We start from the raw sequence: 15,592 nt of genomic DNA on the forward strand, positions 1-15,592 counted from the left end.
CTTTAAGTCTTTGTTTTTTCACTTCAACTGTACATCACCCTTGCACCATGAAGGAGCAGTGTGACAAATTCCTTTTTGTGAGACTTCTCCTTCTGTAGTAGCCGAGATGTCCCCTGAGGAAAGTAGCCAGCAAGTGTCCTGAGTTGTGCAGTTTTTTAGAGAAGACAAGAAAAATGATCCCTAGGATCTTGGATGCAAAGCCATGAAAGATTAGGAAGGGGGAGTTATGATAGCATCTATAGAGTAAAAGGTAATCACCAGAGCATAGCATGGTCACCATACTGTCTCCTGAAATAGGAGGGGTTAAAATAAGGTAAAGTATTTTATGGAATACTTGGGTAAAAAGTCAGGGCTCTCACCTAGTCTTGAACTAATTAGCCTTTAGTGGAGAGTCAAGAAATTTTTTTTCTAATTCTGGATCTATAACCAACCAACTTCTAGGACTTTAGCGATCACCATGTCCTCTCTAAAGTGAGGGAATTGAACTGGATGAGGCGCTCTCTGGCTGTCATATTTTATGACTCTAGAGTCTCTGAGACAAAGTGAAGGCAGAGACAGCTAACTGGTACAGTGTTAGAAAGGCTGGTCTGCCGTGATGGAACAGGTAAGGAGGGCTTCAGGAATCCTTGAGGATCCACTGAATATGGAAGAAAGGAAGCAGCCTCCTAGGCAGCAGGAGGTGAAATGTGGGCAATTAAATCCTGAAGCTCCATGGCATTCTGGAAGCACTGACAAGTCCAGAAACCTGCCCCAGGCTGGTTTTATCACAGTGATGCAGGAGAGGGAGGTGAGTAGATTCTTTAGGCCAAAGAACTGGACACATTCATTCTTCTTCTTCTTCTTCTCCTTCTTCTCCTTCTTCTCCTTCTTCTCCTTCTCCTCCTTCTTCTCCTTCTCCCCCTCCCCCTCTCCTTCTTCTTCTTCTTCTTCTTCTTCTTCTTCTTCTTCTTCTTCTTCTTCTTCTTCTTCTTCTTCTTCTTCTTCTTCTTCTTCTTCTTTCCTTTTAATGTAAGGATTAGAAAGAACTGATGTGGGTGCCTATAGGCTTATTTTGAATAATACAACAAACCTGAATGCACTTCTGGCATATGAAATACCCACATGTGTGTGATGTCATCATGTAATCATGGCATTCTGCCCCATGCGTGTCCTCTATCTTTTCTAGTCCAGCAAGTTTCTATAACTTTAGCAAGTTTGTGGGATCCCTGGGTGGCGCAGCGGTTTGGCGCCTGCCTTTGGCCCAGGGCGTGATCCTGGAGACCCGGGATCGAATCCCACGTCGGGCTCCCGGTGCATGGAGCCTGCTTCTCCCTTTGCCTGTGTCTCTGCCTCTCTCTCTCTCTGTGTGACTATCATAAAAAAAAAAAAAAATTAAAAAAAAAACTTTAGCAAGTTTATGTTTCAAAAGCGTGAGCTGTCAGCTGCATTTCATGAAAATGGCTTTGCTGGTACATAGGCCTGAGCAGGGACTCTGGGCATAATTAGCCTAAACCAGGTGAAGGCTGGAATTTTGAAACCTGATACAAATATTTTAGCAGTCTTTATGAGAGAGCAGAGATGTCCGTTCCTCTAGTCTCTGGACAGAAAGAATGCAAGTGAGATGCAACTCTGTGAGTTCTCAGTGGGAGAACATTGAGTTCAGGTCTAGTCCACAGCCTGAGGCTCTCTGCTTGTAGTCCCTGACATGAACAATAAATTTGAACACCACTATTGTAACTTTATGAAGCCTTTACCAAAGAAGGAGTGGGAAAAGGTGCCCTCCTTATTTTTATTCGTATTTTATCTCAACTCTTCTGAAACCCTGGGGTCTCGATTCCTAAGCCTTTGTCAAACTTCCTTTGTGGCTATCTAGTGCTTCATTTGTCACAAAGTGAAGAAACTCATTGTATATAATTCAGTCCAATATCAACATTGGCTGTTGATGTGACTCCAACGCCTCAATAATTTCTGTAACCTCCAGTCTCCTTTGCTTGGAAATGCGCAGTGCAGCCTCTGATTGCGTTAACTTGCATCTTATTGTTGAAATGAGAAGTTGGGTCATGACCACTGTGGTGTACTCCTCATCATTTTGTCACTATTGGGCTCATTAATTGAGGCTCTACTGGTTATCTTTGGGATGTGGATTCATAGGGTGGTGCAGAAGTAGCTGGGGACTAAGGAACCATGAAAATAAAACTGAGAAGTGAAGAATTCTCCCCAAACTCAATAGATAAAAACATGAAAGAAAAGTTCATACACATGGAGAATAGATCCAGAAATCCTATATTCTGTCTAATGTGAATTCCAGAGAGAGAAGATGGGAATTTCCCCCATGTAAATGGCAGTGAGGGGAGATTTTTGCTCTAAGCTTAAGAAGGTACTTCAAGAGATGGGCAGTGATGAGGGTGACTGGGTTTCTGGACTAAACTAGTAAAAATGGGAAAGGTTAATCCTTTTTATATTTTAAGTTCAATTTATAAATATTGAGTCTTGCAAATATAAACACTCGATTTTAAGGAGACTTTGATGTTAGAGCACAATTTTACATTCAGATAATTAGATTTCCCTTTAAACATCTTAAACTCTATTTATGAATTAAGTATTTTTGAAATTCTTCCAGAAGGACACTTCAGTTAACTGACAAATCTTTCCAAGTTGTTGCTATTCTTGCAAATCTAATGTATTAACCTTAAAATATGGAGAAACTAAGTGTTTTGTTTTGTTTTTGTTTTTGTTTCTTTGAGTGGGGAGGGGAGAGGCAAAGGGAGAGGGAGAGAATCCTAAGCAGGCTTCATGCCCAGCACAGAGCCCGACACAGGGTTCAGTCTCACCACCCTGAGAACATAACCTGAGCTGAAATCAAGAGTTGGAGGCCCAACTGACGGAGCCACCCAGGTGCCCCAGTGCGTAAGTGCTCTGCTACAGTGAGTAAACTTACTGAGATTTCAATTTAAAATCACAAGCCTAAATCTGTTACTCAATTAAACGTTTGTAAGTTAGACTTGCAAAACCAATCATCAGAGACACAATTATTTTCAAAATTATGAATGCCTATAGTGCTAAACGTGTATAATTTCTTTCTTAACACAAAAATATCATTATGAGTTTGAATCTCTTCAACATTACTTCTTTTTTTTTAACTTAAAACTTGCCTTTTTATTTTTATTTATTTTTTTCAATCATTTGAAGATTTTATTTGTCCATTTTACAGGTGAGAAAACTGCGACACAAAGAGATTAAATAAAGCAGTCCAAGGTCATTTAGGTAGGGAGTGGTGTGTCAGGATTTGTATCCAGGAAGTCTGACTTCAGAATCTTCATTCTTTTTTTTTTTAATTGTTATTTTTTTTTTATTGGAGTTCAATTTGCCAACATATATCACCCAGGGCTCATCCCATCAAGTGCTCCCCTCAGTGCCCGTCACCCAGTCACCCCAACCCCCTGCCCACCTCCCTTTCCACTACCCCTTGTACATCACTTACTTCTAAGTCTTTCCATGATAACACAGGCTTACTGTTAAGGAGGTGATTTGTGTATGACAGGCATTGTGGGAAATATCTAGTCTGCCCCTTGAGCTCTTGGATCCAGATACTGAATGGAATAGGATTCTTGGCAGTGATCCTAACCGCACATGCTGAATCCTGTTATTTATGGTCACTACATCAGACTCTCCACTCGGGCTGTCTCCCAGCCTTTTAAAGCACAGGAAAGGCACCATCCTGAGGGGGAGTCATACTTCAAATTACCTGTCTTTTCCACCTACTCATGAAAATCCGCCACCCTCGCCCAGGCTGTCATGTCACTTGATGGAATTTCATTATTCTTTAACTCTAAAGATATTTAAATATATTTCCTTCTAAGTATAAAGACTTCTGAACTTGATGTTATCCTACACTTTGAAAAATATATTTCTTATTGGGTAAGACTATTCAATTTTTACAGATATTAAAGCGATAGCCTAATGAATTCTAGGTCACTTTTCTTTGAAGTCAGTAATTCAGCTAACAGCCGTGAGATTAGATGTCAGTGTTTCTTAGCTTGCTGCTGCTGTAAGGCAGGGAGACTATTGTTCAGTTGTGTGCGTGCGTTGTAGGAGGAATTCCTATGACTAATGCAAAATGTTAAAATAGAGGTGAGAAAAACACCTCTTACCTCTCATGAACTTGGGCAATTCTGGCGGTTTTCAAATGTCCTAAGGGAGGATTAAGGAGTTTAAGTAAGAAGCTTGGGTGGAATCCAAAATAATCCCTCCTTGATGATTTGTGTCTGAAGCTAAAATACATACAGGTTCTAAAATATATAGACAGAAGCTCACCCAAGTAAACAAGAGGCTTGGCAATTAGAATGGAACTCTCTTCTCCGAGGAGAAACTGACCCGGGTTCCTTTGCCTCTCAGATCAGGTCCGAGGTAACTAGCATTATGCTCCAATAAAATCACTTCACTTGAGCATAATTCACCATGCAGGATGCTGTCATACTGTCCAACAAAACCCTTGGACCAGTCAGACTGACTTCTTTTCTGGTCCCCTAAATATGTTTAATTTCTGTATCTATGTTGTATTAACTACCCTGCCTCCCTGGCTCCTTGAAGCTTATCTTCTGGAGATTCTTTGAGGCTCAGTTCAAAGCTTTTTCTTTTCTACTGCTTCATCCTACTCTTCCCTGCCTGCAAGCTCATACAGCGCTAAGTCCAGAGTGGCATTGGATCATGTTCCAGCCAATTCTTCCTTCTTACTATTTTATAATCCCCTAAAGACAGCGATACTTTGCATGTGTGTGTTTTACAGACGTGGACATTTATTATTATAAAATCAACTGGTTTAATAAAAAGCATTATAGTTAAAGATAATTTAATACAAATGCATGTTAAAATGAATGTAAATTGTGATTCTTTTTGACTGCAAACAAGTGGTTACCCAAAGAAGAAACAAGATCTCCTTAATGGTTATAATAAAGCCTATCCCTGAGAAGTCAGAGAGTATTACACAGAAGTATTTATATTGTTCTTCTACTACATCTCATACTTGCTTTTAAAGAATCAGAATTTAAACAGAATATGAAAAAATAAATTATAATCAAATATACCTGTATAAGATTTTTATTGAAGACATGATTAGCACTGTATAAATGCCTGAATGTGAGACTACAAATAAAGTAAAATGTTGAAGGACTCTGTTTTCTCAATTTTAGAAAAGGGGAATTTTCTGAAGACAAGTGTTCAAAGTTAAAGTGCAAGGACTCCACTAATTTCACACACTGCTATAAACAAATTGTGATGAAATGAAAACCACTCTTTTTAAGGCAAACATACTTTCTAATATGAAAAGCACAAACTGGGCTTTCGGAATCACAAAAATTCTGAAACAGTAAGGTAAGATGACAAAAAACAAGGTGAAATGAAGAAAAATCGTATTTTTGTGATTTCTTTTTTACACAGCTATGCTTAGTCTAAGTAAATCTTCCACAGGCATGCTTTTCGTGGCATCCAGTTGGTTATATTCCTCTGTGAGCCCTAATAAAGATGACACAGTTCCACGAAATGGCTTTCCTCCATCCCTTCCATTTGTACATAGTGATGAAGATGAGCTTTTTTTCTTGTAGAAGCTCATCAATCTCTCAGTTCCATGAAGGTAGGCTTCATGTATGTGTTATGTGCTAGAGCTAATAATGGGAATGGCCTACCAGAGGGACCAAACACAAGCTGGTTTTCCAGCCTTCTTGATTCCAGGAGACAAGCCTCAGAGGTTCTTAATCTTTCCGTATTTCTTTTTTTTTTTAAATATAATTTTTTTTATGATAGTCACACAGAGAGAGAAAGAGAGGCAGAGATATAGGCAGAGGGAGAAGCAGGCTCCATGCACCGGGAGCCCGACGTGGGATTCGATCCCGTGTCTCCAGGATCGCGCCAAAGGCAGGCGCCAAACCGCTGCGCCACCCAGGGATCCCTTTCCATATTTCTGCAAAGTTCTGAAACCTGTACATTTCTTCTAACCATAAGGGCACAGGCAAAGTCGAGACTATGTTTAGGGTCAGCCTGAATTAGCTGGTGATCTTTACTAAAAGCATCTTAACACATGTGATTGAACCTTTGGGTAGGAATGTTAACATCTGCCAGTGTACGTAGAGGTGTTAGGCTTGACCCTAGACAATGCTAGTTAAGGAAAAGGAACTAAATTCATGCTGATTTCATTAAGGTCCATATTAAGGGGCCCTTCAAACCTTGCAGAGCTTGTTAGGTTCAGCAGCAAATTTGCCACAATGATGTTCATTGCATCAAAGGGCTTCTGGTGCTGTTTTCCAAAAAGCCCCTGAACTTGAAGTAACCAGACTCTTTGGCCTTATAGTTGTACCCAACTCTCTAGAACTCACCATGAGGTCAATTTTCCTAATGATGTCAAATAAAGATTAGTTGTCAGTGGGCAACACACAGTCTGCATGCTCATTAAATCCCTTCATTGCCAAGATGCTATTATAAGGCAAGGTTATGACATCATGCTCACCAGAAGGATAAATTGAGGCCATGAATCTATATAGTATTGGGAATTCACCTTCAAGCACCTTTAAAAGAAGTGTGGCAAGTCCAGATCCTGCTCCTCCTCCCATGGAATGTATTATATTAAAAAAAAAAAACCCCAAAAAACAAAAAACAAGACTACGAACAATCACAGGGCTCTGCTATCTTTGAGTTTCTCTAAAATCTGTTCTTCATAAAGGCTGCCAACAACTTTGTGATCCACAATCCAATTGTTCCCTGAGCCAGAAATATTGGTGATGAGTTGCTTGCTATCAAACACACCTCTCAATGGTCCCTGCAGAATTTCACATACTACTGCTTCCTCCATGTCCATCAAGAAAGCTCGTGCTTTCAAAGAACAAATTTTCCCCTTGAAAATACTGCCAGCATCACCAACCATTCTGGTATCCACATTTCTAAAGAAGCTGCTTATTGCCTTGTCATAAATTCCCTTCTGGTTGGCCGTGGGATGCTCCCTAAGCACTGGATCCCAGAAGTGGCGGCCCATCTGGTTTCCACACTGGCTGGCCTACCTGTACGACCATCGACCACACTGTGGTGCGGTGAGATCAGGGCACTGGCGAGCCCACACTTGCTTTCATACTCCCAGCCTGGGCCACCCACCAGCAGCAACCATACTTCTTTTTTCTCTACTGTTACTCCTAAGGAACCCTTCTCAACCTGTAGCTACAGGAACAGAATAAAGAGAGAAAAATCAAAGGAAGATATTATTAAGAGAAAGTAGGTCTCAAATGGTTATCTAGAGGTGAGGACACAGATACCAGAGAGTTAGTGATTTGTCCAAGGTCATGCAGTCAATCAGTGGCTGAGCCCATGTTGGAATTTAAGTCCTCTGACACCAAAAGTTGGGGCTCTTTCCACTTTAGAGGTGACACTACTGCATAGTGAATAGTTCAGTTCCTTCTTAGATAGACCTGCCTCATTTTAAAGACCATCTCTCCCCCATCCCTGCTGGCCACAAAGTTTCTGTTCAAATATCTGGTCAGACATTGTCTTGGGTTGGGCTGCTACAACAGAGCACCATAGACTGGGTGTTTGGAGCAACAGACATTTATTTCCTACAGTTCTAGGAGGGTGGGAAGTCCAAGATCAAGGCACCAGTAGACCTGGTGTTCGGTGAAGGCCTTGGTTTGCAGACTGGCTTGTATCCTCATGTGGTGCCAAGACAGATTGTCTCCCCCCAACTATCTTCTTTATAAGGAAACTAATCTCAGCATGAGGGCCCCTCTCTATCTGATTACCTTCCAAAGGCCTCACTTCCAAATACAATCACATTGGGGATTGGATTGGATGAATGGCCAAGTACTGAATATCCTGGATAATGAACCGCAGGAAAAAAACAATAGCAACAGTGCTACCCTCTAGTGGCAGAGCGTGGCAACACAACTCCTAAGACACAACCAGGTTCACATCCTAAAACGAGTCAGACCACAAACATTGTTAGAGGTAGAGTTTGGGTTATTTTTTTAAAACCTTAATTTTTAAAAACTTTAAAAAAATTTAAAAAATGAATACATACATGACCTTAAGTTACACTTAGGCTTAGCTTAATGTTTTAGACTTCAAAATAAGGCATGTATTTGAACTGGAAAATGTATGCTGAAGATAATATTACAAATGTCAGGCATGAAAATATTATCTCTCCCGACTGTTGTATTACCAGCTATAAAATGTATTCACCTTATTGAGAAACCTGCTGATAACTTGTCTTGGTTGATACATTTATGCTGTTTTATGGCCCCACATAGGTTGGCAAGCTTCCATAACAGGTCATTTTGTCATTCCAATATTCCTCAAGGAGGAATGTAGGGTAAACACTCACGGAGTAAATCATTTACCAACTAGTGACTTCTGCATTATTATCTTTGCTGTGCTTTAACACATTATATCCCTGCTCTCTAACTAGATCACAAACTCCTTGAGTATCATACACTATTATTAAACTTTCTGGAGATTATGGATCTAATCTGGAAAATGCGTGGTGTCTGTTGCAAAATGCCCCCTGTATTTTTCAGGTTCTCCAGAAACAATATATATATATGCCAATTAATTTAACAATTAATGAATACTAATTAATTAATAATTAAATAATTATACTAGATGGAGATAATTAGGATTCAGAAAACTATCTTGTCAAGATAAAAATAGTGGAATTTTATGTAGGACATCAAAAATGCCAAGTTATCTCACCTCAGATAAGCTTATGATTTCATACTACTATTTTCAGAAGGTCTAGTGTTCACATGGGACTAGTGCTTCTTGGCTGAGACTCTATTTTTCCCTGTAAATTCTGGGTCTGCATTTCACCTGAGGGAGCCTTTTTAGAAGGTAAAGAAGAAAATTAAACCTTTTCCTACACTATGCCTCTCAACCTACCCATAATTGACTGATTCTTTCCTCTTTTAATCTTAACCACACACCTGTGGCTGTCAGCTCATATTTGGGGGATATAAAAGGGAAAGATATAAAAGAGGAGAAAGTGGGAAAAGAAAGATGAAGGAACAAGTCAGAAGAGACAAAGAGAGGAATTGAGATTCTCTGGAGCAAGATGCAGAAGTAAACTTCAAACTAAAAAAAGAATTTGAGAGTTCCTTTTCTTTCATCTTCTGGAACACAGAGAAATTAATTCAGGGTTACATTAATCAGAGTCCAGAATCTACTATGGACACACATTGTAGTTTCATAGGCACCAAACATCTGCAAGTAATAAGTGAATTACTTTCACAAAATGATGCTGGGTTTTCCTCTATGGAGCAATCAGCCCTCAAGAAGCCCTCAAGACCCTCAAGACCCTCAAGATCTAGAACACCTGGCTCTGGAGAGCATTGGAGGCACCTGGAGAACTAAGGCATCTAGAGGAAGCTAATCTCAGCATGAGGGCCCCTCTCTGATTATCTGATTACCTTCCAAAGGCCTCACTTCCAAATACAATCACATTGGGGATTGGATTGGATGAATGGCCAAGTACCGAATATACTAAATAATAAACCACAGAAAAAACAATAGCAATAGTGCTACCCTCTAGCGGCAGAGCGAGGCAACACAACTCCTAAGACACAACCAGGTTGACGTCCTAAAACGAGTTAGACCACAAACATTGTTTGAGGTAGAGTTTGGGTTATTTTTTTTAAATCTTAATTTTTAAAAACTTTTAAAAAATTTAAAAATTAATACCTACATGACCTTAACTTACTTACACTTAGGCTTAAAATCAGTTTTAAGCTTAATGTTTTAGACTTCAAAATAAGGCATGTATTTGAACTGGAAAATGTATGCTGAATATAATATGGCAAATGTCAGGTCAGTAACAAAGAAAGGTCAGACACCTGGTGACTTCCTTTTGGCCCAGGAAAGGTTTTTCAGTATCTTTCTCCCTGCTGTCCTTTGGCGACCAGGTAGAAACAGAGGTGGGTAGGGTTGTTTAGATCAATAAGCAGGTGAATTCAAAGGTTTCTCTGTTAGCAGTTCTGAGTTTTCACTAGTGAAGGGGCGGCCAATGTCGTTGGGAGGTTTTCCAATGGAGAAACAAACTCAGAGGCTCATCTCTAAGGAATAGCAGGTGGGGAAGTTGAGATTGGCCTTTGTTATTAGTGTCATGGGAGGTAAGGTAAGCAGGTTTCTGTGTAATTAGCTCTCTATTGGGGTCATAGTCCAGAAGGTAGGGAAATAAAAGAGATTTCAGAAGGTCTTGATGTTTTGGGGTTTAAGCTCATTATGAATCTGGTTAAATAAATGAATAAGGTACAATGAAGATTAGTGGTTTCACAGGTGACAGAAATATAGGCTGCTTGTGAATTTGAGCAGGGTCATCTGAAAATCTGGCAATCTTTAAACCCATGAGACTTCCATAAACACTAACAAAGGAATGTTCTAGTACACAAAAATGTCATTTAGTCTCTCGCCATTTGCTGGTTTACTGCAAACTTGATTCACTTGCTCTGGGAGAGCTCCTCTTGAACAGCGGTTACTAAACTTCAGCAGACATCAAGTTGGAGGACTGGTTGCTGGGCCCACCCCCCCGAGTTTCAGATTCAGTGATTTCCTATTTTATTTCATGGGTTATAACGTGAGACCATTGTTTATTTTGATGCTTCAAACTGCCAGAGATATTGGGAGAAATCTGTCCTCACTTTTGGGGCAAGAGAAAGCAGAACTAGACACTTCATTCTCAGTTTTGCCCAATTCTCATGCGGAGTGAAAACCTGTGGCCTCCACGTCGGCATTCCCATCCCCTTGCTGTGGTTCTAATGATTTCCAGAGTCCCTGAAAGGGGAGATGGGGCTACCACTTCACACAGAGAGTACCCAGGGATAGGTGGGGAGCCCTCAGGATGGTCCTGTGTTATCCTAGAACCAATAGGTTCTGATTTACCAAAGGAAAGACTGCGGCCCTGCCACCGAGGGCTCAGTGGGGTAAGCACGGCCACGGCTGGCCAGCCTCCTCCCTCCTTGGCCTCTTGAGATGCCTGCATTCCAAAGAGCAGACGGCTTGCACATGTGCAGTGTGCTCCAGGACTTGGTTACCCCAAAAAGCACCTGTATCCTCCACCCAAAGATCACTGCACCACAGCCCTGTTCAAACCATTGATCATCAGCCCTGAGCACGTACCAGCTACACCTGAATCACTGCTGCTTCTCTGTTAGCAGTTCTGAGTTTTCACTAGTGAAGGGGCGGCCAACGTCGTTGGGAGGTTTTCCAATATGGAGAAACAAACTCAGAGGCTCATCTCTAAGGAATAACAGGTGGGGAAGTTGAGTTTGGCCTTTGTTGTTAGTCTCTCATGTTCTGTCTCCCTTTCTGATATTTCCCACTCATTTTTTTTTCCTTTCCCCTTTATTCCCTTTCACTGTTTTTTATATTCCCCAAATGAATGAGACCATCTAATGTTTGTCTAATCCAAAGCTGTTAAGTTTCTATTTTGGGGGGGATGCCTGGGTGGTGAAGTTGGTTAAGCATCTGCCTTCGGCTCAGGTCGTGGTCCTGAGGTCCTGGGATGGAGCCCCACATCCGGCTCCCTGCTCAGTGAGGAGCCTGCTTCTCCTCCCTCTGCTCCCCTGCTCCTGCTCTCTCTTGCTTGCTCTCTATCTCAAATAAAATCTTAAAAAAAAGTTTCTGTTTTTTTTTTTTTTTAAGGCACAATGGAAGTTATTTAGTTCAAATATTAGCTTTAAGAAGTAATATCACACCCCTTTCTTTGAAATACTTGACTGTTGCAGACAACAGTTTTCCTTTCTGAGATCAGAAGGTCTTGACTGGGGGGCTCAGTGGTTTAGCGCTGCCTTCAGCTCAGGTCGTGATCCTGGAGACTCGGGATCGAGTCCCACATTGGGTTCCCTGCATGGAGCCTGCTTCTGCCCCCCCACCCCATCTCTCATGAATAAATAAATAATCTTTTAAAAAAAGAAGGTCATGACTGTATTCATGCATTTATCTGATAGCCATTTCCCTTGGATTTTGCTTCCGTCAGAATTAGCCCTCTGTAGCTTTTCTTTTTCCATGTTTCTGATGACCTGTTTTGAAATTCTTATAGAATTCAAATTTTATCCCTTACCAAATATGTAATTCCCTTCTCCTACAGTAAAGAACTTGGTTCTCATATTCTTATATCCTTATCCTTATATCCTTATCAGATATATCCTTATCTGATATTCTTATATCAGCCTGTGTAGAACTAATTTTTGATCTTCAGCCCCACCCTGCCAATGTGTGGATACTCTTCTCTTTGTTTGGGGTCTGACTCCCTATTCTAGGCTCCACTTGGACACCCTCCTCACTCAACTCTGCCTCTGAATTCCCACACCGACCAGCCCACACATGCAGATGCCCCTGTGACCCTTCTTGGTCTGTAAAGGAATGCCCTCCTCTCCCTGCCCTGGCTTTGATTTCCCACATCAGGCTGTCTCTTGCCTGAAGGTCTTCCTCACCCCTTGGTTGTGAGGCCGTCCCTCCCTATCATATGGGTGCCTTAGTCACTCTGCTTGGAATTGACATCTCATTCGAGGTTCTCTTGTACTCTTTGCCCTCCCCTATTGGGCTTTCACATCTGCTCTGGTCTATTGTTCCTCTCTACCCCTACTAAAGACACCTGCCTTGTTCTTCTTCAATGGACTTTAGGACTGAAATTTTCAAGAAGGGAAGGCTTCAACTAAGTTGTTAAAAATATGAGGAAATAGAAGTTCAGATGTTTATGTGGCTTGTCCAGGGTCACAGAGCAAATTTGAGACAACGTACAACGTCAGTACAAATTCAGGCATTCCTGAGTGTAAGCTGTGTGAGGGCGGGGACCTTGCCTCTCTCGTCCACTCTATCATCCTCAGTACTTAGCACAATGTCTGCATTGAGTAGAACAAATAAATAAATGAATTATACTCTGTTGAGTTCTTTTCTTTTTCCTTTTTATTATCTTGATAGATGTGTGTGTGTGTGTGTGTGTATAAAATTGATGCCGATATACTTGTCTATAACCAATAGAAATTCATGCTCTTATATAAATGTCAATATCTAAGTATCTGTGCCTAGGATTTCTTCTATTCCATAAATTTCTAGAGTTCCTAGCTGGATAGTTGGCATGTTAGTGAAAATATAAAAGTACTAAGAAGCTACAGCCATTGTGACATCCCAGGATTCCTGCATTTCCATTGAGTGTGGAAAAGAAAATGTCTGAGCACCACCAAAATCAGTTTTTCAGTCACCAGACTACAGCCCCTTTAAAATATTTGAAATACTACCAGGGAAAAATACCATCACCATATGGCAGACGTGGGACCCATGATCAGTTTCTTCAGTCACTCTGCTCAACCTAGTAAGGTTGATCGTGATCATGGAAGGCAGTGGCTTCAAAGCATGTTCTGAAAGATCGCTATCTCTGAGAAATTCTTCTGGAGAAGAGGATTCTGTGGTCAACAATGGAAACTTGACAATTCACAATGTATGTGAGCATATTAAAGGCTCTAAGAAACTCTAGAGTTGAAGAAAACTATTACCATTGTGTAAACTAATATCACTCAAATTTCCTTAACCACAGAGCTCTTGTTTAGAGTAATATCCGCCCAAGTCTCATTTCCTCATTCATACAATGGGCAAAAATACCTGTTATGTGTGAGTAATTGTACAGAATAAATGAGACAAAGATACAGAAAATGAATAGCACAGTGCTTCTAGGCACTTCATAAGAGCTACTTCCTTTTCTTATACATTATGAATTTTAAATGGTTCCTTTTACTTTTGAAAGAATAATAGATGTATTATTATTATAATGGAAAAATATTAAATGCATAAGGTAAAAACATCAAATCACAAAAGGAATGTAAATGAAAAATGCATTTCTTAGATCTCTGAGATTAGCAAGAAGAGTTTTTTTATGTACCCTTCCAGACACTTTCTGTGCATATACAGGCAGACATCTGAGAAATGGATTTTTAAAAATCTATTCACAGCAAATGAAACAACGAATTCACATTTGTTTATTTTGTGCTGCTGCAGCATTACCTCTAAGTTCTTCCATTTTGGGGTACATCGATTTGTTTTTCTGAAATCCTTGGATGGGGCAAAAGTTAGAGGCCGTGTTCATATCCGCTGAAGCTGTATTTTGATAGAATATTATGGATAACAGGGGAAATATATAGTTGTTTGGGGGATTGAAAAAAGTCAGCTTACATGTGTCCTCTTTTATTTTTTTATTTTTTGAAAATATTTTATGTATTTATTCATGAGAGATACAGAAAGACAGGCAGAGACAGGGAGAAGTCCTCTGTGGGGAGCTCGATGCAGGCAGGACTCGATCCCAGGACTCTGGGATCAGGACCTGAGCCGAAGGCAGATGCTCAACCGCTGAGCCACCCAGGCGTCCCTAAATGTGTCCTCTTTTATAAAATCTTTCTTAACCCACCGGGAACAGGACTTTGACTGAGGTTAATAATCATTCATTCAAATACTCAGTTAAGAGTGGAGAGGGTATAGGGGAAAAGAACATGAGAGCCTGGGCAAGAGAGCTGAAGCTTCAGGGATACCAGTTTACACTGACCAGGATGTGAATTAGTCTGCTAGATTAAAAAAAAAAAAAATTAGTCTGTTAGAGCTGCTGTAACAAAGTACTACAATTGAGTGACCTAAGCACCACAAATTTATTGTCTTACAGTTCTGGAGGCTAGAAGCCCCAAATCAAGGTCTTAGCAGTGTTGGTTCCTTCTGAGGGTTCAGAGGGAAGGCTCTGTTCCAGGCCTCTTTCCTCGGCGTGAGGTTAGCCATCCTCTCCCTGTGTTTCTTCCTAAATTCTTGCCTTTGCGTATCTCTGTGCAAATTTCCTCTTTTTTTTTTTTTTTTTTTTTAAGATTTTATTTATTCATGAGAGGCACAGAGACACAGGCAGAGGGAGAAGCAGGCTCCCTGCAGGGAGCCCGATGTGGGTCTCGGTCTCCAGGATCACACCCAGGGCTGAAGGGGTCGCTAAACCGCTGAGCCACTCGGCTGCCCACAAATTTCCTCTTCTTATTAAGGACAATAGTTTCATTGGTTTAGAGCCCACTTTAACGACCTCATTTTAACTTGCTTACCTCTAGAATGACCCTATTTCCAAATAAGGTCATATTCTAGGTATGAGGGTTTAGGACTTCAACACAGGAATTTTTAGGGGGACACAATTCAGCTCATAATAGCTGGCTCATAATACTGGGATTTGTTGCTTTACCAAAATTCACCCTGTGCTAGTAAAGCCCATATACCAACTGCAGCTTTCAAAATGTGGGCTCCTTTAAAAGAGTGCAAATTCTGGAATCATGTGTATGTCAACTGCTTAAACCTCTTGTTGATAAGAGGGAATCTGTGTGGCTTGAAGCACCTGTTAGTTTACCTCTGTGAGGTCCCCCTACAACCAAAGTGTAAGAAGATGACTTGGTCTCTATTATTATTATTATTATTATTATTATTATTATTATTATTTTGCTCCCTTCCCCAGCTTCTTGCTTATCTGGACATTTATACTTTGACCCTATTAACTATTCCCTCCCCTTTCTCCTTTATTACCCTGAGTTATCTTCTCTTCCCATAATTCCAACTTCTTTTTTTCATGTTCCCATTCAGC

General features: G+C 40.6%; 1 pseudogene; it reads right to left on the reverse strand.

The window, feature by feature from the left end:
* Window positions 1-5,407: 5,407 nt before the first annotated feature.
* Window positions 5,408-14,083, reverse strand: LOC100685734 (annotated as a pseudogene).
* Window positions 14,084-15,592: the final 1,509 nt, after the last annotated feature.

Source organism: Canis lupus, chromosome 33, assembly GCF_011100685.1.
Source record: "Canis lupus familiaris isolate Mischka breed German Shepherd chromosome 33, alternate assembly UU_Cfam_GSD_1.0, whole genome shotgun sequence".
Taxonomy (NCBI): domain Eukaryota; kingdom Metazoa; phylum Chordata; class Mammalia; order Carnivora; family Canidae; genus Canis; species Canis lupus.